We start from the raw sequence: 22,648 nt of genomic DNA, 5'->3' as shown, positions 1-22,648 counted from the left end.
GATAAGAAAATATGAACAAATACTTATTTTTTTAATGATGGGTCATTTGTTGAAGGTAAGTAGATATGTTGAACTATAAATGTAAATTATTATGAGACAAATATCATTGATATTTTGTTTTATAAACTGCTTGCATCCACATGCAATTATGGGACACTGAATGACTCCCTGGTCGTATTGTTAGCGGCATAAACAACTCGAGTCTAAGGGAATGCTGACTATGCTCGAAATAAACACAAGATTATCAAACCCCGCGAAGTTAAACGAGTATGATGACATTGTTTTTCCTTACGCACAAAAACTTTAAACTAAGAGGCAAGTTCCCATTAACAATAGTATACGTTTAAAGTCTGGAAGCTTTGGGGATATTTCGACCAATTTATAAATTATGAGTTAAAAGAGGAGCAATACATAGGTGATGTAGTTCCTGAAAACAGAATGTTTGGCCAATTCCTTAAAGAATATTCCACACAAATGAAACAACACATACTCTTTGAACTGCACAAAGAGGAACCAAAACTAGAATTATTCCCTGCTTGCCCGCAATTACATTGGAGAAATATTATTAGGGGTTGGAAGAGCTGAAGCTTCAATGTGCTTCAATAACTGATCACGTGAAAAATCGCTAAGGTTTATAGTTCAGTACTGCATAGTTAAATATTAATGTCTTAGACTTCAGATTGCATCAAACAGAAAATGAGCTGTGACTACTCCCACAACCTTTAATTACACATTAAAATTTTAGCAAACCCCAACAGCAAAAAAAAATGTTAGCATTCCACCCTCGGGTGGGAAATTTAAATGGAATAGTCCTTTTACTGACTTATTGAGACATATTTCAATACCATAAAACAAGAGAAGACAAATGGGGGAGGATGGAAAAAAAGGCCTCATACACCAGAAAAATGGTTTTGTATGGGAGAAAGAACAGGGTAAGTACAAAACATTATCGTCACACTTGGGGGAAAACTGTAGAATGATGAATAAGTCTATCTTTACTTTTCTAGTGTATTGACTTCACAATGCATTTTATTCAAACCATCTTATTTCTAAAATAAAATTCTGTTTTCACTTTCTTTTTTAGATTTGACCGATTTTAATAGTCAACATGTTAAAGTTACATTTGTTTTAAAATGAAATGCTGTCGCATTTTTTTCAAATTATATTGAGGTTGGTAAAGGGCTTTTTTTTATGCAGCATGATTTGTCATTTTTATTTCAAGTGTTTACATTCATGAAGCTCCTTAGCCATGTTAGCTTTTGTGATTTGTGAAATGATAGAAACAGTATTTTTAATGTTTTCCCCGTGAAATGGTCATTTTATTTTTGCGTTCAACATGCACATAACCCCCTTTGCAACCCTCTATAATGGTTCAGTACAAATCTTAAAAGTTGTATATATTATACACCGTAATACCAAAAAATGACAGTAGAAGTTAGTTAATATATATAAAAAAATTATTAATATAAACTGACACAAAAAAAATAAATATTTTGGTGTTGATGAATACGTCTCAAAATGTGTTGGTTACATAATTAGATTGAATTGTACTCAACAAAAAATTTATGCCTTGCCTACAATAGTAGAGGGGCTTTATGTTTAACCATATATGCATCCGTTTGTTCTTCCTTTCATCTGTTTCACTTCAGGTTACAGTTTTGATTCATGTTTTTGGTCAAGGTAGTTTTTAATGAAGTCCAATCAACTTATAACTTAATACACATGTGCCCTATGTTTTTATCTAAAATTTTATGCCAAATTATAAGAGTTTTGACCCCAATTTCATGGTCCACTTTAAATAGAAAATCATAATAGGAGCAGAGTATAAATGTACTATGAACACTTTTCTTGTTTTCTAATGCAACTTAATTGCATGCATAGTCACATGGATAATCACCACTTCTAGCTATTGTTTTGATATTAATTATTCCACAGGATATTTTTGGGTCATTCATTAGAAATTTTTTTAACATATGATTTTGAAAAGCTAGAATTACTGCATGAAGAAAATTTGCTGTTGTCTCATAGATATCACTAGTCAATTTAAATCAAATTTAACAATTTGGTATTACAGAAGCTTCAAAATAGAGTTAAGGCTCTTCAAGACAAGAAACTGCCAGTGTCAGAAGAGGATAAACTAACGCTCGGCATGGTCACCCTCATCACCTGTATGAGGTGGCTAAGGCAGTGGGGGATGTGAGGGCAGACTCTCCGAGGGAGATGCTGCGGTTGGCACGCCTCAATGGTGGCCGTCTGTACGGGGTGACACCGTAGGCCGGCCTCTTTCCTATGTATATAGTTAAACAAGAAGAGCGTTTGCTAACTGTTAATGAATTTAAATTTAAATTGAGTTTTGTATATAGTCTGCTCCAGGGGAAAATGTCTAGGGGGTTCCAAGGTCATTGTGTTGCCGGGGGGTTCCGCGTGTTTGTTAATTTAAGGGTCAGTGTTTATTGTACCCCACAACCTTTTTATACACACCAGTGTAATCGCCACCGGGATTGACCCCCCCCCCCCCCCCCCTGATTCACTCCTCCTTTTTAAAGTCGGGGAGAGTGTAGTAACTCAAGGTAGGGTCGGTGGTGCTCCACTGGCGGAGGAGATAGATCCGGAAGACAGCCAGCCTCCAGTTCTGTCATTCGAAAAACCTACACAGAGAAATCACAGTCGTCTTCAACACGCCAGTGAGCCGACAAAGAATGTACACCGAATACTGACAAGCTACTGCCAGGGTAAGTTGTAAAAACCTTACAATATGTCAAGTAGACAACGGTAGAGTAATGAAAAAAAGGGGCTGCGTATATAAACATCCCATATAAAAAGGAGTTTGATTAGAAAAATAAATAATAAATATTAACTAGGGTTTTTGCGTACTTGTACATACCTACCAAATGAATAGAACCCTGCAATTTAAACTAGCAAATTTAAAAAAAACAAGAATGTATCCCTAGTACACGGATGCCCCATCCGCACTATCATTTTCTGTGTTCAGTGGACCGTGAAAATGGGGTAAAAACTCTAATTTGGCATTAAAATTAGAAAGATCATATCATAGGGAACATATGTACTAAGTTTCAAGTTGATTGGACTTCAACTTCATCAAAAAGTACCTCGACCAAAAACTTTAACCTGATGCGGGACAGACGGACGAATGAACGGACGGACGAACGAACGGACGGACGGACGCACAGACCAGAAAACATAATGCCCATAAATGGGGCATAAAAATAGTCTGGTAAGGAAGCTTGCGTTTCTAGAAACAGGTGATTTCAGGAAAATGAGTGATGGAAGGAAAAAATGAGTGACTCATTCTATATTTTTTTTCCAGTTATTCCCTCTAGGGAAACTGTCCTGAGCCTTCATATCCAAAACCTTTCCCGAGCAAGTCTTTCGGTCCATCTTCTGATGAAATGTTCTGTTACAGCAGCGGCATGATATCTGCTATATTTAAAAGACTAGTGCAAATTCTATTTATTATATAATTAATGTAATGACCATAATAAAACCCCGAACAAAAACAAACTTGGCCCAAATCTTCCTTACGATATCAAGTGTAACACATTTATCCGATAACCCACCCCATCAACCAAGAGGACCGCCATTGCTAAAAATAGAGTATGGGGGAGGTAAAAAGTTTATTTGACTATAATCTCTGAAAGTAAAGCATGTAAAATATTAATGAATATAAAAAAAAAAGATGTGGTATGATTGCCAATGAGACAACTCTCCACAAGAGACCAAACTAACACAGAAATTAACAACTATAGGTCACCGTACGACCTTCAACAATGAGCAAAGCCCATACCGCATAGTCAGCTACAAAAGGCCTTGAAATGACAATGTAAAACAATTTAAACGAGAAAACTAACGGCCTTGTTTAAGTAAAAATTGAACAAAAAACAAATATGCAACATATAAACATACGACAACCACTGAATTACAGGCTCCTGACTTGGGACAGGCACATACATACAGAATGTGGCTTGGTTAAACATGTTAGCGGGATCCCGACCCTCCCCCTAACCTGGGACAGTGGTATAACAGTACAACATAAGAACGAACTATAAAAATCAGTTGAAAAAGGCTTAACTCATCAGATGGACAAAAATACAAGAGGACGTAGACAGGTACTTGTACATCCCAATAACAAAAAGACACTAGGTACATTTCTGAGAGTACTCGCAGTTTACTGACAGCTAGTTCAAAGCCTCTAACAACTAATAAAAAAAATCATGCATCTAAGACTAAATTATCAATCCGTACACATCCAACATCCAATGGATTTCGTGTAAAGACGTCATAAACAGTCGGGGAAAAACATGACCTTGTGCAATGCCAAGTTACAGGTATCGACAGATTGTAGATCCATGAATGTGTATATGTATATAACATACAAGTAATATTTAGTTTGCTTTTAATTTACTGATAACAAAATCAATATTTATACCAATAAAAACAATATTTAATGATCTTATTACAGTGTTGAATTGGCAACCTTTTAGTCAAGATGCATTTTAACACCGTAGTTTTTGTGCCTTGTATGCAATATTTAGAACAGGTACAAACAATTGACTTATAGCAGATTAAGATGCTGGTCATTATACCAGATTCAATATGTAAAATAGAAGGAGATTGGCAAGACTGATCGGGTAATTTTAAAGCTAAGGCTGGTGCAAGGATAAACGAATAGATTGATGATTTAAAATGTAAAATTATACAAGTAATCCAAATGATTAAAAGCTCGAAGTAAGGCCCTGTGGATTATTTATATATTACAGAAAAAAACTACATTTGAAGAAAATGTTTAAAAAACAATATCGAGTTCTGCATAATTATTTGTTAAAACCTAAAGTTTATATTACAATACTAAGTGTGAATATGAGCATGATGCAGATAAGCTGGGATTCACCCATATTTGGTTTTTTTTATATAACTGCAAATATTTGCGTTAACATTATGTTAGGTCATGTCTATGTTGTCGTTAGAAGAAATTGGAGTTTATTCTTACTGATTTTAATATTTAGATAACATCCCACCTCTTGGTTACAATCATATGTCAGCAACTGCTATTTCGATTTCAAGAATGGCATCACTAACCGATCAAAAGACGGGAAAAGTATTGCATCATACCTTGAGATCTTGATATTGCAGAGTATGTTCCATTGCTAATAAAAAAAAAGGAGAATTTTTGATGGGATACCCAAAACGTTGTTCAAAGACGGTCAACTACGGGAAGTAGGTAGAAATTATATCATATGCTGGCCATACAGGCCTTACATTATGATTCTTATCTTGACTTTGTTTATATCTTTAGGCTAAGGCGTGTTAACTAAACAAGGAGAGTTCTTGTTGCTATACAAAGTTCTTCTATTGGAAGGTGTTGACAATGATATGGACAATGGCTTCACCTTTTTTTTAGACATAAGAACAAGACGTTCTGTTCTGTAAAAAAAAAGAAATACTGTGACAGTGGTCATAGTCTGATGGTCTTAATTTTAACTGATATTAATAAATAATGCTTTTTTTTTAACTCTCATTTCAGAACGACACACTTGGTCTCAAAGAGAAATCACAAGTATTGAACAACAAAAGATTTATAAAAATGAGGAAGTTACTAGGAAAATTAGATTGCCTGATTGTTATGCGAAAAGAAAAAGCCCTTCCCAATATAGATTGGAAAAAATCAAATTTTCAGTGTACAACATCATTCAGAGGAGGAAAAGACAACTTGGAACTAAATCGACAACTTGCAACTAAATCTGTTTAATCTGTTGGTTTTTATTTGTACATGGGTTGAAATATAATTCATACTTGAAAAATAAAATTATCCCTTTACTTTAAACAATTTTCTAAGTTATTTTCCACAACAATAAAATCATCAAAATGTTATTTATTTTATTTCACAATTTACCAAGTTATAGCGATATTACAGTTAAAACATTCTTGAAAATCATAAATTATAAAATTGTTTCAAAGGACTACATTAAAACAATAAATGGCGGCAAATGAAGTTATTGTCCTGCAGAAATTTGTTTTTTTTGTAAAAATTAAGAGATGACTCAGATTTATGTCTTTTTTTCAAATATTAGGATTTTTTATAGTTGGGCATTCACTTTTGGCAAAACCTCATTTCTGCAGAAGAGTTACAAATATTCTTGAGCAATATAAATCATAAATATTTAATTGTTGGGATTATTTGACCAACAATGTTGTAGATTTGAGGGGTTCGTAGGGTGTCCTGTTACAACGCGAAATTTCTGTCCCTAACCAATATACCCTAATTTTCCAGTTGCAGTCCAAATTTCTCCTACCATCATCCCGGATGGCCTCTATTATTACAAGACCTGTTACAATAGTCCTGAACATGCATGAAATATTTGCAACTAGACGTTAAGCAACTAACAATCAATCCATTCTTATATATTGACAACGATGTGAGACCAAAACAGTCGTAAACCAGGTATATATGTCAAAAATAGGAGCACAACAGTCAATATTGTATAATAGTTTTCAAAGGTACCAGGCTTATAATTTATTACGCCAGAAGCGCGTTTCGTCTACATAAGACTCATCAGTGAGACTCATCAGTGACGCTCAAATCAAAATAGTTAAAAAGCCAAACAATTATAAAGTTGAAGAGCATTGAGGACCGAAAATTTCAAAATGTTATGCCAAATACGGCTAAGGTAATCTATGCCTGGGATAAGAAAATCCTAAGTATTTCGAATAATTCAAACTTTTGCAAACAGTAAATTTATAAAAATGATTATATAATAGATATTCATGTCAACTCCGATATAAAACTTCAAATCACTAAAAAATCAAAAACAAAATATGTCAACATGGACTAAGCACATAAGCTAAAAAGAAGGACAAGAATACAAACTTTTACCATAGCACAACACAATGACGGGATGTACAAATTCCAAGCCATGCAAAATGGATACTGCAAAAAATAGGCTAAACTTTAAAAATAATAATTCTAAAATGACGTGCTTGTTTCGCTTTGTAAACAACACCGTGATAAAATCTTGATATACATGTATCTGTACTTAGCACAGACTCAGATATATACATAATTATGGATGCTACAATATACCTCCCACGTAAATCCACATGGATCGGAACCTATTTGCCAACGCTATGCAGATTTTATTGTTATAAAAATTGCAATAGAAAAAAAGTCTATTTTTTTTAATTTTTATTTGGCTGCCTTTCAACAAGAATTAATGGATTTATTAGACCTTTGAGAAATCTACAAAATCAAAATGAAATTTAATTCCGAGAAAGGCCATTTATGCTTTTGGTCATATCAAAACATGACGTCTTACAAATACAATCAGAATACAATCAGAATTCGTATAATATTGTCTTAAGATTACAATTTCAGGTTGTCGGATATTTGTTTTCTAATTTGTGTCGTATGTGCTATAATTTGTCTGTTTTTTTTTTTTTTCTTTTTTAGCCATGGCGTTGTCAGTTTATTTTCGATCTATGAGTTGGGATTTCTCTCTTGTATACTTTACAAAATCATATATAATGTCTATAATGATGAAAAATTAACGTCAGTGCGTTTTTGTCGATCTTCAAGAATTATCAAATAGCACACCCGTATAAATGTGTATTAGAATTGTAAAAACTGTATGTTAATTAGCCACTGTTGTATCAAAGGTTTTTTGCAGTTTATTGGATATTAATTGAATGTATAAATATCAAAAAACATATTTAGTTGTAAACACTCAACTTTTGAAAAAACAATTTACAGAGGAGTTTTTTTTTTTGTCATTTTGAGTACCATGTAGGTGACTCCCTTTGCTTAACTGTTTTAAGTTGGTCTCTATTCATCACAAGTTAGTGTTTATTTTTGTTAAATTATCGTATGACAAAGAAATTGTTTCATCCAAATCTTATAGAACATGTTAATTGCTGGCCAGATCATACAAGCAAATTGCACTGATAAATGTTTTAATAACTCGGTTATGTCACCGTCATGATGATTGGGGATCTCCTCCAATGATGTTACGTTTAACAATTTACTACACAAATAGATAAATGAAAATCGTCTGGAATGTTGGTTTCATGTTGTGAATAAGTGAATATAGACTTTAATTTAGTGATATGCGTGACCATTGTCGACTTGAAACATCTACAGCAAATAAGTTTTCTTAGAGACTATAACATACAATTATCAGTAAAATAATACACACAATATTATAATTAAGTAATTGTGAAAGCAATTTTTTTCAAAAATTTGATGATCCTTCTCCAAAGTCAGATTTAAGGTCCACATTCACCTTCTACAATTCAGTTTGCATTCGAAAAAACTGTTAATATAAAGGAAAACAAGGATATGTCTTACGATTCTCTTGTACTTTTTATATAATCATTATGTATATAGTTTTATAATCTTTAAACAAACATACAGATTATATTAAGAATTGCAAAATGAATTGTCGTTTTTCTACACAGATTTCAGTATTTATTTCGATTGATTGATTGTTGGTTGCTAAACGTCCAGTGGCAAATATTTCATGCATATTCAGGACGAGAACAAATTAGCAATAAATACAATAGGTAGGTTCTGTAATGTAGGGCGTCCGGGATTAAGGTCGGAGAAAGTATCAATAAATACAGGTAAGCGACACTTTTATATTATTATAGATATAGATAAACTGTAAACAGCAATAATGTTCCGAAAAGTAAGATCTACAAATAAGTCAACATGACCAAATTGATCAATTGACCCCATAAGGAGTTATTGCCCTTTAAAGTCAATTTAACAATTTCTCGTAAATTTTTGAGATCTTTTACAAAAGTCTTCTCCTGAAACAACTGAGACAAATTTAATAAAACATGGAGACAATCAGCATTAGGATATCTAGTTTAAAAAATGTGTCCGATGACCCTGCCTGCCAACCGACATGGCAGACATGGCTAAAAATAGAACATCACAGGGAAATGCAGTTATTGACTTTATATCTCTGAAAGTAAAGCAAAAGTATAACGGTATAAATTTTGTATTTTCTTATTGTAAACAGATGTTTTTTTGTTTAAATACATTGAAACTAAGAAAATCAGTTATTTTATCATAATATCCAAAAAAGTATGCCCAGAAAGAACGCTAAGAGAAAGACAGTTTTAGAGATCCTCCATGTCTTCTTCATAATTACTCTCTCCCTCATCATCACTTTCAATGTCCTCAACTGATATCTCCTCCTTTATAGCCATATCTTTAAACATTTGTTGCATCCTTTCATGATCATCAGTCAATATGTTATCAGTTAACTGAGATTCAACAGACACTTCCCCAATGTACTTTGAAAACTGCCTGTTTAATCTTATAATAACCATTTCATAGTACATTCCTTCTTTTATGAAGAATGCAGTTTCTCCTGCAGTTGGATGTTCCCCTAGTTTTACTTTCACAATATTGTACTGATGTTTATAAAACAACTTTTTGGAATTTTGGGTCTTTAATGCTCTTCAACTTTGTACTTATTTGGCTTTATAACTGTTTTGATCTGAGCGTCACTGATGAGTCTTATGTAGACGAAACGCGCGTCTGACGTATTAAATTATAATCCTTATAGGTACCTTTGACAACTAATAATATCAATTAGTGACAGACCTCATTTCTTGCTTGAGCAAAGTTTGTTCTTCGATGGCTCGATCAATGAGGCCTTTCAGTTGAATATTTTCTTTGTGTATTGGGTTTGGAATATCTGACACAACCTCCAAATCTACCATGTATTTATAAATTCCACTGTCAATCTCCTTGACAGTATCAAAAGTGTTTTGCTCTGGTAAACCTTCAGAGGAATCCCCAATCATGTTGTACGCCGCAATGGATTTGTGAATTTTTTTTATATGCACTTTAACTGTTTTGACAGTTTAATGAAAACAGCCTGTCCTTCTGAAATATCAATAAAATGAACAATATTACTGGTCTGGTGTTATACATATGAGATAAGTATATAGTGCTAACACATCTTTCATAGAGGAATTTGATGTCAACAAGAAATAATGTGTAAATATTTAATAATGTCATGGTCAGTATATGCATTCTGTTTCGATGGAAGATGAAGACCAATGGATTTTAAAGGAATCAATCACACAGTAAAGCCTGCTAACATTATTGTTGATACTAAATTTAAGTATGTTATGAGGTGTTTTAATTCTTTGTATTGAGAAAAATGTTATTTCAATTTTCATAAATTGTCGTTATGCAAAATATATCATAAAGTTATGTTAGCTCAAAGAAGGCAAGTATGGAATGAAAAATTGCATTACACGAGGTAGCCTGCATGATAAAAATTTCTAGAAGATCTGATTTGCAGTTCTACAGAAAAATGTTACTAAAATTTCATACATGGCCATTATTTGTAATATAAAGCATAGTAAGTACAGTAAACATGAAGTTGTTAGAGATGAATGAAAAAAGCATCAATGATTGAGCATGCTTACATTTCGGAAGTTTTAGATTCCCTTCCCTTCGTTCTTTTATGAATTGTTACTTGGATGGAGATATGTCTCATTGGCACTCATACCACATCTTCCTATATCTATATGCAACAAGTCACAGGCCGCATTTCATCATTACACATTTGCAATTTTCTGTAATTACCTAGTTTATCTCTGATTTTCTGACCGAAGTAAATAAGGCCATCTGTCAACAGGTCTGTTCTATTTAAAGGCGTCATCTCTTTTGTGATAAAAGAAAAAACACCCAAATAAGACTATAACCTTTCGTTACCTTCGCCGTCTGTAAGACCATGCTTTTCTGTCCTCCTAGGTCTATACAAAAGCTACAAATATATAAATATCAAAACATAAACTTCAATATATTATAGACAAATGTCTAACAACAGTAAAAAACTGAGTCATTTCATTATGAATACCAAGTTTTTTATATTAAAAATCTTAAAAATTTTAAATGTTGCTAAGAAAAGAGAAATCATATCATAGTAAACCCATATAGAAAACAACATATTTGGTCTTAAAACTTGCTTTAATTTTTTTTCATGTTAACATATACTGAAAAACTTTTCAAACCATTCTAGTATGATAAATATTAACACACTATGCGTTATCAAATTCAATATGCGAGTACATGATATATGAGCAACACAGTCAACTGATGTCTAATTAAAGTTTTGTGTGTTCAAGTTTCCATTTAATGTATAGCAACTACATATACAAATATGTACTGAATCAATTAATAGTTTAACAAACATGTGAAATTAGATTATCTTACTTGACATGAAATACTGAGTCCACAGCAGTGGAAAATTGGTATAGAAAATGTATTTTTTTCTAAATGTCGTTTCGCCCTGGTTTCTGGAAAAAAAGATTGTGTTGAATCGAAAAAAGACTCCTGTAAACATTTTTTATAAAGTTTCAATGATCTTGATTCAAACTGCTGAATAACTATTTAATAAAACTAGGTGTGGTATGATGCAAATGATAAAAAAAAATCTAACTATAATAGTGCAAATTTACAACTTCAATATGACTGTGCAATATTTATGTAAAGTTTAAGGGATTTAGATTATACATCATATGAGAAAGGACTGACTAATACTTTATTTTCTAAATTTATACAGAATTTGTTAGTACAAACATATGAAACTTGGTGCAAACGGAATGTCTTATCCTCATCTTGGTTATATATGTCTTGTCTGGGTTTTTACCTTTTTCGGGCTGGATACATCAGTTTTCTTCACTAGTATTGTGCCGTCATGTGTCCAGATTGAATGTATCTGTTCTTTTGGTACGCAGAATATTTAGTCTGTTAATCAGATCATATCTGTATTTCGTCAGGTTCTCAGCTATAAAAATCTTGTCGGGGTTGTTTTTACGTTTCTTTTTATTGCTGAAGACTATGTTACGATGCCGATAAGAAAGGAATCTTGCGATAATGGAGATTTTTCCGTCTCGAATTTCACCATTTGCTATGTATTTTATGAACAAACCATACGGGTATAAGTTCTGTACTAACCAAGATTTTACAAAGGATTATAAAACGTTAAATCATAAATGTAATACATATGTAAGAATGAAATCCACAAGTCAGTCTAGACAAAAAAACTGCCATGCATAAAAAGTATTTCTACCAAAAATAACCCGTAAAACAGCGCAAGCACTTTGAAAATATACCAGCAAAACTAACTAGAGAATCTTTGAAAATATTATTGAAACTGTTGAACTAAGAATTTTTGATGGTAACAGAGGATTTGATGAATTCTGTCGAGGAAGGTCAGAAACTAATCCAGCGGTATTTCTTGCTAGACAAACTGTTGCTGCTTATAAGAGGTAAGTTTAAACAATGTTAAGACAGTTTGTAACAGCAACTGCTCACTTTTGCTTATATCAGTGGAACGTTGTGAAGAGTGTTCAATCTTTAGGAAAGGATTATACATAATGTTAAAACGTCAGGAAAAAAATAATAGAAATTGACCCCACATCTTTAAAATCTAAAAATATCTAAGATAAGAAATGCTTATTTAACTAGTGACCATAAAGGTGAGAAACTATCAACTTTCGAAAAAAACAAAATGTACAGCTGAAGAAAGTAACTGATCTGGAAACAAAATTATCTGAGGTACTATCCAGCCGAGGTGAACATTTAAACGAAATTTTAGATTCCTCTTTGAGACCAATCATTTTAGAACATGAAGATAGTTTAAATTCTCTACCAGATAGTAGTATTTCAAGTAACTCCTGGAATCACTTTAAAAGGCCACATCATTACAAAAATGTTAGATAAGAAAACTATTGCAGATTAATTGAATAATATCATGTATCCAATCGTTTAATTCGACAAATACTGCTTTAAATATCAAATTTCAACTATTTATATAGATACGGTCATTTCTCCTCCTTAACCTCAAATTGGTGTTTTTTAAAACAAGGAGTGTATTTTTGTATTTTTTTGCATTGACTTCAAGAGTATTAACACCATTATTAAAATTATTTTGAAAAATATCTCTCAACAGAATTATTCATCAATTGTGACCTGTTTAATGAAAATTTAGCAATCTTGAAAACCATTCAGTTTAGCAAAATTCTGAAAAAGGGTAAAAGCAGGATGAGATTTATGCTTGACCAAGTTTTTATGAAAATCTGTCGACTTAATTTTAAAAGTTATTGCAATTTTTACATTTTTTGCTTCTTTTATATTGGTACTGGTAATGTTTTACGTTCATTATGTAGTACATAAATCTGGATAAATAAGGCCGTTAAGTTTTCTCGTTTGAATTGTGACCTATATATATTTTTTATTTTCTGTATTATTTGGTCTATTGTGAATAGTTATCTCATTGGCAGTCATACCATTACTTCTTTTTAATATTTATTTATTTTTTAGGGTATCCTATTATGCACTGAATTTATTTCTATAGTATTTTTTTTCACTTCTACAAGAACTGTTAAATTGGATGTTTCTGGCATCTGGAGTTAAGTTTCCAGTGGTAATGACAGACAAGGTCATTAGTGAACAGGTTATAATGTCTTTGACCAATGCTGTGTGGTATATTAGTGGGATTATGAGGAAATCAAGAACGAGCCAACCATTTGCCTAATGTTCAGGTAATTACTGTAAGATACTTTATAGAAGCCATGAAATTTACAGTAAAAACACATTATTTTCATCTGTTTGTATTTACAAATAGATATGCCATACTTATTTCTGATTACATTTATTAATGGAAATTGAATTGTAAGAATGCATAGGTGAATATTCACAGGTCACAAATGTACTATTGATAATTTTAGATAAAGTTGCAAGTGAACTAGCATAATCTTTGAATTTTAAAGAGAAAAATATTTTACTGGAATGCAGTTATATTTTCAGCTAAAAAAAAGGTGGAATACATATGGTCTGAATGTACTGATAACAGATATTTTCTGGCCAAGGTGTATGGAAATCCCTTGACGTATGGGGACATCAGTTCCCTGTAAAAGCCTAATATGTTGACTGATAAGGTTAATATATTCATTCTGTTAGAATACTAAAAACACATAACGTCTACTCTATAAAAACCATATGAGTTATATATATTTATATATAATCAAAGATTGGATTTTTTTGTTGTTATTTTTTTCAAATTAAATATGGAGAATTGACATTAATCGACATGAGGTATTTTTTCTTTTTTTTTTTTTTTTTAATTATGAACATCTTGAATTTTTTCGTTGGATTGTTATGGCCGATAAACATTGTGTTGCAGAATTTAAAATTGCACTTTGATATGGGATGCAGCATTATAACAATGTTCTCACTTGTAAATGTTCATTACTAATTTTACATTGATAAATCGTTGGGGCCTTAGTTCATACAGTTATGAAAAAAATGACCTTTTTCACCACTCATTGTTAACATAAGATGTGATTTTGTTACCAGTGAGACGATATCCAACATATATGTTGTTTCTTAACTATGTTTTTGCTATAAGGTACGATGACATTAATTTTCTTTTTAATTTTTGGGATTATGGATGAGCATAGACAGTTTATATGCCATACATTTTATTTGATTTCTGAAAATGCAAATATGACCTTAATCATACTTTTGTTGTATGTCATTAATGTATTACATACAGTAGCATAGAGTTGAAGACTGAAAGCTGTATTTTGTACTTTCATGGTATGGATGCATACCTTGCAATTCTGGCTCAAGCTCAAGCTTATGGTAGATATGTTCCTGGACGTTCTGAGAGGGAATTATTCACCCGAACTTGTCATCATTACTCTTCCTACATAAAACTTTGGAAATGCTCAATTGTGGATGTGCATAGATGTATGATTTACAGTTGAATTGAGTTTCTGATGCCCTTTCCACTTATATTTCTTACAGAACCAACAATGTCATTGTAACTCCTCAAAGTTCGATTCTAATATGCAGATATGCACGTGGTCCGAAAGAGCTACTTCATTGAGGTTTTTAAGTAATGCCCCTTTAAACTTAAAAATTCTAAAATTAGCAGTTCCTCCTTCACAATTTAGTTTATCAATATGAAACTTGCTTTCTCCGTATATTCTTAAATGCACATGTGCATGTGAGAAGGATGTTCTTAAACGGTTGAATGCGTTTTTAAAGTTACGCCTCTTTGGTCAGCATTGACGTTATCATCGCATCTTTCAAATGCAGGTAAGAATAATGTATATTTGTGTAAATTCGTATATACTAGTATTCAGTTCTCTAAATAGTTAAAGGGCCATTTTTTTTTACTAAAATTGGAACAGAAGGTATTACATTAACTATTGTTACTACATGTACATGTACAGCGATCACAGCTGATATTGATTGATGTTCCAAACTGGATCATTTGATGGCAGCATACAAATTCCCTTTCTACATAATGAAACTATCAAGATGCTCTTGTAAGTGCAAGGAGAATGATGATTTCAGAAGTTAAAAGGTGGTTATCACCACAGACGTAGTCACTGGGATTTCATGGTAAGAACTTTGTACTACTCTGATAAAGGAAATAACCATTATATAATGAGTCAAAGAAAATGAGCAGTTACCGCTAAGTAATTTGAGGCCACGTTTAGGAAGCCAGTCTAGACAACTCATTGAATAAGTCTTGCGTACTAATGTAAATTTTATATTATTGTCCTGCAATCTAAACCAAAAGCATCAACCGTAAATATTAAAAATAATGGTCAGTGGACAGGTGCATTTCTGATTTTCATTGATACTTATTTGAGTTTTTTAGAGAGGCAATTATGCTTCTTAATGAAACGAGTAACATGTGACTTAGAGCTAGTATGGTTCCCAGTTAGGTATGACAAGCAATTTCGATTTAAACAATAAGAAAGGGTCATTTAACGGGGGATCAGTCGATTTATAGCTTTGGTTACTCTTCGTGTACGATAATAACACACAAAATAAACAAACCTTGTCACTTATGTGTATAATCGTTATGATTATAACAATGGCTTCTGCAGTAGGTCTCATCGTCATTTTTCACGTAGTTCTTCGCGTTATGCACGTATTCACCCATCGGTAAACTGTACACGATTTTACGGTGCTCAGACACATTTTAATTTCAGGCTTGGTACTAGATCTGCTGCATAGTTAAGAGTTCACAACCAGGTTCGGGTGCTAATGCAGTTGCAGATTCCAGCGACCAGCTTTCCACGGTTCAATTCATTGCAATTAATGAATTATACCAACTATATTTGTGATGTTCTTTTCAAATTTAATGAAAATTATGGTAATAAAAGAACCTTAGTGAGCGCGCTCACATACCCCACGTCACCACATTGTCATTGGAGAAATGAAATAAGTGTAAGAAAAAAAAATTGATAAGAAAAAAAAATTGAATCATAATTCCTAATTTCCTGTCAATATGCACATCTACATAGTATGTCCTTATTATCTACAAAGTTTCATGAAATTCTGTTGTGTGGTTTCAGAGGAGTTGAGATGACAGAGGAGTTGAGATGACAAACTGTTGCAGTAGTACATTAAAGCAAATAAGTTCAAAGGGGCGTAACTCCTAGAAAAAAAATTGAATCGTAATTTCCTGTCGATATGCACATCTACATAGTATGTCCTTGTTATCTACAAAGGTTTCATGAAATTCTGTTGTGTGGTGTGAGAGAAGTTGCTATGACAAAAAACAGGACTGACGGACGGGTCAAAAACATTTATACCCTCTGCAACTTCGTTGCGTAGGGTATAGTAATATAGTCGCTTGAGCGTTAGATTGTTTCTGTCATCGAAAGAAGTAAGTCGTTGATCCATCTATCAGTAAACCAACGTCGTAGATAGCGGGTCAAGAGAAGCTGACCCAGGACGTCCTTTCAGTTGAAATGACTTCAGATGTGTTAAATACTACTAACAATAAAATAAATTCCCTGAAACTGACATAAGCAAGATACTAAATTTCTTGATTGACAACATATTTGTTACGTTTTGAGGAGATGTTTTTCAACAGACTCGGCATTCCAATTGAAACCAATTGTGCCCCTCTTGTTGCTGACTTGTCTTTTTATTATAATGAGGCTGACTTCATACAGGTTTTTCTTAGGAAGAAAGATAAGAAGTTAGCAATATCCTTTAACTTTACTTTGCGCTTTATAGATGATGGTTCTCTCACTAAATAATTCAAAATTTGGTGACTATGTTGAACGCATTTATCCCATCGAACTAGAGATAAAGGATACAACAGATACAGTTACTTCATTCTTCATCTAGAAATTGACTATGAGGGTCGATTGAAAACATAACTTTACGACAAAAGAGATGATTTCAGCTCCCCAATTATGATCTTTCCATTTCTAAGTATCAACATTCCAGCAACGCCTGCATACGGGGTATATATCTCCCAATTGATACGATAATCCCGTGATTGTATTTCCTATCATGATTTTCTTAACAGAGGGTTGCTACTCACAAGGAATCTATTATACCAAGAGTTCCAATAGGCGAATTTGAAATCATCCCTTCGCAAATTTTACGGACGCCATCACGAGTTGGGTGACCGTTATGGAATAACCGCTACACAGATGATATCGGATATGTTCCTAACGTCGTAACTACACTCCCTTCCCTTTTGATGAAGGTGACCTACCGAATTAGATTATTTTCCGGGTTTGTAATAAACATAAGCAACAAGACGGGTGCCACATGTAGAGCAGGATCTGCTTACCTTCCGAAGCACCTGAGATCACCCCCCAGTTTATGATAGGGTTTGTTTTGCTTAGTACTTGCACAGCCAAAAGGACGCTAGACTTTGACAAACGTATTCCTGCCGGTCGGAAAAAAGACCATACATCTATTCCCACCTCACCCTTCTGGATTTAAGATAGAGGAATAAAAAAAAAACAGTGCTTGTACACAATTCAATAAATAGGCTGACCATGTGAAAGAAAAACTAGACGAATATTAGCATCAACTTGGTCCGGTTTCAAGTAAAAAATTAATATCCACCTCAATTTTTAAATTTTATTTTTTTTGAAAAACTAAGGATTTTCTTATCCCAGGAATTGATTACCTTAGCCGTTTTTAACACAACTTTTTGGAATTTTTGGTCTTCGGTGCTCTTTTGATCTGAGCGTCACGGATGAGTCTTGTGTAGACGAAAGGCGCGTCTGGCGTATTAAATTATAATCCTGGAACCTTTGACAACTATCAATACCTTAGTCTTTAGTTTTCTATGTTGTGTCATGTGTACTATTATTTGTCTGTTTGATAAATATTTACAGCACTGGGTCGATACCACTGCTGGTTGACGTTTCCTACCCGAGGGTATCACCAGCCCAGTAGTCAGCACTTCGGTGTTGACATAAATATCAATTATATGGTCATTTTGATAAATTTCCTGTTTTCAAAACTTTAAATTATTCGAAAGACTAAGGATTTTCTTATCCCAGGAATAGATTACCTTAGCCGTATTTGGCATAACATTTTGGAATTTTTGGTCCTCAATGCCTTTCAACTTTGTACTTGTTTGGCTTTAAAACTGTTTTAATCTGAGCGCCACTGATGAGTCTTGTGTATACGAAGCGCGCGTCTGGCGTATTAAATTATAATCCTGGTACCTTTGATAACTAGCAATACCTTAGTTTTTAGTTTTCTATGTTGTGCCATGTGTACTATTATTTATCTCTTTGTCTTTTTCTTTTTTAGCCTTGGCGTTGTCGTCGGTTTGTTTTCAATCTTGAGTTTGACTGTTCCTTCTGGTATTTTTCGCCCCTCTTTTATATGTTATCGAATGTAGGAAAAACAGTCAAAGGTAAAAAGTCACGGAAAAAATGTTTTAGGAAATAAGGTCACAGGAAAAAAGTCACAATGTGTATTTTGTATTAAATACTAGTAGCTATTAAGGTCTGTACATACATGTATTTATAGGAGAAAAATTCCAAATATACATTTTTTATGAAAATGATTATATAGCCACATATACATCACTAAGCATTTATTTAAATAAAACATGAACATGCTGTTGTACTTCAGATACATGTTTTGTTGTAATTATTTTTGTATTTTATCTCTTAAGAAGGAAATGCGAGTTTTAACAGCAACAGTTCACTTTAATTTGAGTCAAATTTAGACTTATATCTTGTTAGTTAGTTAGTTTTTAGACTTATATCTCGAAATTGACATACACAGTAATCTCAGTACCAGACTAACGAGACGATTTTAATTTTGAAATGCTTTGTCAGAGGCATTGTATTTTTCATGACATCATTGTCCTACCTTTTACGTTATACAGTAGTCATCAAGCGCGTTTCGTCTACATAAGACTCATTAGTCACATAATGATTTATGCCTTAAATTTCGTAAAGATTTCTCTGGACGACTTTAATCGTCCTTCGCATGGGTATTTTATATATGAAAATAGTGTTGACCTAGGTGGGCTCCGTAGAGAGTTTTGGTCCATATTAGCCTATAAAGTATGTCATTCTATTTTACTGACATAGATTACAAGTAGACATTTTAAAAGTTGGAAAGGTAACTTATCGTTTTGGTGTCAAAGAAACATAAAAAGTCACACGGACACAAAAACACAATTGAAAATGTAAAATAATATAAATAACACAATGACGGGATGCATAAGTACAGAGCCACGTCAAATGCAAACTACACGAAATGCGTCGCACAAATCCGGTGAATAATGGATCCGTCTGGTAAAATTTTGTTGAATTCCGGTCCGAATGTCCGGTGTTGTTGATCGTTCGTTTTTCTTTATAGTATTACCGGTAGATACTACTTTCGTTGTATTTTCAAATTTATAACGATTGGAAAATAAAATAAACGGTAGGAGTCAATTCTGGTAAAGCTATAAACAAGAAAAAAACGAACGATGAAAGGAAAGAGAAATGCAAATTATATGAGTCACACAGACCAGCACGGAAATTGAATACAAAATGGGAAGAAAATCAGCCGCGGCTGAAGTTTGAAAATGACACAATGACTTACTATGTCTGTGTAGATTATTAAATCAACACAAATAAACCAGGTTCAAGTGGCCTACGGGGGCAAAACAAATTTATCACAGGCTGTACTAACAGAAAGATCAGTGGACCATGACATCAGTAATGCTCATCAAAGGGCCATCCTATCGATGAATTCAAAAACAGTATCCAATGAAGAAAAGATTACCTCATTAAAATATACACTCTTGTCACATGATTTTGTTTTGCGCATTTGAAGAGGAGTAGGGCACAAAAGTCATAAGTTTGCTGTATTTTGTCGGATTATATACAATTAGATGTAAAAAAATGGTCTGGTAAAATTACAGTCGGTCTAGTAAAGCTAGGATGTTAACCAAACCGAATGTCCTGTAAAAAAATCATTCTTGTAGTCTGCAAATGTACATCACCAACAAGCCAGACCAAACATTATTAAAGACAAAAGAACACTTTAAAACGTTATTAAGATGACAAACAGCGTCTGAACGGAGAATCTATACTTCAAGTCCATAATGTAGTATTTCCGAAGTTGATACGGAATACTTTTAAACAAGGTCTTGCTACCTTCTGATGACCTCATTTAGAAAAAGGACGAGACGTTCTTTGACATACCCCTGATTCATCAACTATCTTCTCCCCCCAAGGGTGACTGGGGAATAGAAATATGGTCACCATTGGTCTTCCTCCGACCGGCGGTAAAACCCTCGCTAAAGTGGGGCGTCCGTTTGGCTGTGCGGGATGTACAAGTTCGCAGTCACGTCCGGTCAGAATGGGGACGTTAAATCCGATGCCTCGTGTAAAGAGAGTGCCACGTTCTATGCACGTTAAGAACCCTTGCAACAACTCTTTGAGGGGTCCGTAGGTGGCCTGTTGCAAGGCTAAATTTCTGTCCCTATCCAATATACCCTCATTTTCCCGTGGTAGTCCAAATTTCCCCGACCTTCATCCCGGACGGCCTCTATTACAGGACCTACCTATTGTAATTATTGTTAACTTGTTCTCGTCCTGAACATGCATGAAATATTTGCCACTGGACGTTAAGCAACCAACAATCAATCAATCAACTATCTTCTCAGACACTGGTGACGTTTAACAAAGTCTGAGTAGGAGCTGCAAGCTGTTGTATACGTTGGGAAATGAATATCCCATATGCTGGAGACGTTGTTATATTGCTACTAAGGTGGGGCAAAATGATAATTTAAAAATAAAAATCGTCTCGTTTGTGATAAATTCTGGTACTGAGATGACTGTGTGTGTCAAATTTGAGGTATATGTCTTAAAATGAAGAGTTACATTTCGTAAATATTATATGGAAAGAGAGTAAAACATTTTCCTCTTTATAGAGCAGCAGGTAGAACTGTCAATTTTAGAACCTGGTCTGCGTATTTTTTCAAAAAAAAAATGCAGATTATATATTAGAGGGATCTATTAATGCCTCAGTGATTTCCTATATATATATTCAACCAAATTGTCCAACAAAAAGAGGAGATAGCAAACAACGAGTATAAGAATTTTAATTTCATATGTCCAACTTATAATATTATTTATTAATTTCAAAGAGTAATTTTCATAGTTGACCTGACATATTTGAGGTCCAAACTGCCAGTAGTTGATGACAAAAAGAACGACTAAAAAGAAAACAATGCTCCTGCAGTAAGTATATCAGAATTATTAATTCCGGTTTAGATATGCAGTGACAACTGATATTCTGTAAAGGAGAATTATAGTGTACTACATCTCCATCATAAACTTTTATTCTTCCTCATCAATGTAGAACCTTTTTTATTTGAATTATCACTAGTCATATCACAGGATACTAGAAAATACCAAATTGTAATGAGATGGTTATTTTTTTTATATGTATTGGGGTTTTTTTTAAGCAAAGTCCAAAATGTACAGTGAATCACAAGCGTTCTAGTGTCAAAGAAGGAGACAGTATATTTTCAGCAAAGGTAAATAATAACTTGCAGACGTGAGTTTCTGTGTTATTGGCAATCATTTCACATCTTCTGTCCAGACTGCAAAAGTTTCACTAGCTTGTCATGCATGAGCCAGTCCCTTAACATACATATTTCTTTGTCTCGAAAATGAGAAATAAGAATAAGTGGTATGATTGTCATAAGACAAGTCTCCACAAGAGACCCAATGAGACAATGAGACAAAAATTATCTATAGGTTGATCAATGTTACCCTCAACAAAGAGTAAAACCAAAACCGCATAGTCAGGTATATTAGGACAAGAAAACTAATGGACTGATTTTGTACAACATAATGAACGACAAGCAAATATTGAATACAACAACAAACGACACCCACTTAAGTATAGGCTCCTGACTTTGGGACAGGAATACAGAATGTGGTGGAGTTAAACTAAATTGAAAGCGCAATCTTTCCCCTTAAGCTGGGACAGAGGTGTAACAGAAAAACATAAAACTATTTAGGGAGGTACTTTTTCAGATGTAAAAAAAACAGAAACGTCATATGAAGCCAAAGGATATATCTGCAGAATGAAGATTAAATGTTGCTAACAATATGGATACGCCGGTAAGCATACTATATTTTAAATCTTCCCCGTTTAAATAACTACTATCAGTGTTGAACTGGCTACAGAATATACACGTAAACATGCAAGTGTATATGAACATCTGCTATATTTGTTGCATATATACGAACAGGTAAATATTTTAAGGTCTTGTCAGTTACTATATTATCATAACTAAAT

The sequence above is a fragment of the Mytilus californianus genome, unplaced genomic scaffold, assembly GCF_021869535.1.
Source record: "Mytilus californianus isolate M0D057914Y unplaced genomic scaffold, xbMytCali1.0.p SCAF_39, whole genome shotgun sequence".
In the NCBI taxonomy this organism is placed as follows: domain Eukaryota; kingdom Metazoa; phylum Mollusca; class Bivalvia; order Mytilida; family Mytilidae; genus Mytilus; species Mytilus californianus.
Note: the sequence above shows the minus strand (reverse complement) of the source record.